The sequence below is a fragment of the Wasmannia auropunctata genome, unplaced genomic scaffold, assembly GCF_000956235.1.
Source record: "Wasmannia auropunctata unplaced genomic scaffold, wasmannia.A_1.0 LD336061.1, whole genome shotgun sequence".
Taxonomy (NCBI): Eukaryota; Metazoa; Arthropoda; class Insecta; order Hymenoptera; family Formicidae; genus Wasmannia; species Wasmannia auropunctata.
Genome location: NW_012026829.1, coordinates 186,134 through 187,806, shown reverse-complemented (window position 1 = coordinate 187,806; position 1,673 = coordinate 186,134).

Below are 1,673 nucleotides of genomic sequence, written 5' to 3'. Positions count from 1 at the left end.
GTACTTTTTTTGTACACTCGCTCACTAAAAGGTTGCGACACTTTCTTTTTTATAGGTTTGAAAACGCACTAATATTTTGTAAATGCGGACCACGATTGGTGTTATACTGTCTCTAAACTAAAGATAGTACATCGTGGTTTGCATTTGCAAAATATTAGTTATCTATAAAGTATATATTACGTATATTAAATATAAATTAGAAACCTATAAAAAAAAGTGTCGCAACCTTTTAGTGAGCGAGTGTACATCGAACGACGCGGGCGTAGACACGGGCGTAACAGTATGTTAGCAGCTAGAGATGACATGCGAATATTTTTAGAGAATCATCCTGTTGTATCGCGGAAACCGTTAAACCCACGTGATGCCTTTTATGGAGGTCGTACAGAGAGTATAGTATCTCTTTATGATATAAAGGGTGATGAGAAAATACATTATGTCGACGTGTGTTCTCTCTACCCGTTTATTTGTAAAACAGGTAAATTTCCCGTAGGACATCCGAAAGTATATGTCGGTGAAGAATGTCGCGAATTAACGGGTACTTCAGTTGAAATTGATAAAGTGGAAGGCCTCGTTAATTGCACAATATTACCATCTCGTATGCTTTATCACCCTGTATTACCCGTACGAATGCACGGTAAATTAATGTTTGCGTTATGTCGTACGTGTTGCGAAAATATGTGTCAAACGGATTGCACGCATGAACGTGATTCCGATCGTGAATTCACGGGTACTTGGGTAATTGACGAAATACGCAAAGCCGTAAGCATGGGGTATAAGATTACAAATATTTATGAAATTTGGCAATATGAAATAACGCAATATAACCCACAAACCAAAAAAGGAGGTCATTTCGCTGAATATATAAATACTTTCTTAAAAATTAAACAAGAAGCCAGCGGATGGCCTTCCGACAGCGTTGATGATAAAAAATCAAAAATACGATACATAGATGAATACGCACAAGCAGAAAGTATTAAATTAGATCCGGAAAAAATATGCGTTAATCCAGGCCTCCGAGCTGTTTCAAAATTGTGTTTAAATTCTTTTTGGGGAAAATTTGGTCAACGTGAAAACCTTCCTAAAGTTGAAATTGTAACAACACGTAACAGATTAATACAACTACTTTCTAGTAATGATATAGATGTCACAAGTATATTACCCGTTAACGACGACATTTTATATGTTGGTTATATATGTACGGACGAAAATTTAACACCGGCTTCGATAGCAAACGTTGTGATAGCTGCATACACAACAGCTCAAGCTTGTTTAAAGCTATATGAATATCTTGAACACCTTAAAAAACGTGTTATATTGCGATACAGACTCGTGCATATATGTAAGTAATAATTCTCTGAATGATTATGAGCCGCCTACCGGTAAATTATTGGGCGATTTGACAAACGAATTGGCATGCTATTGTGAGGGTATATTGAGTCTTTTGTTTCGGGTGGCGCGAAGTTTTACGCTTTTGTTGTACGTAAATCAGACGGTGGTACCGTAGAAGTTTGCAAGGCTAAGGGAATAACTCTTAATTTTGCAAACAGTAAGTTGATTAATTATCTTTCTGTCAGATCACTTGTTACAAATGAACGAGACACGCCTATAATAGTTAATTTCAATGCTATTAGACGTACAGAGTTTCATAATGTCGTAACAATTTCAGAGCGTAA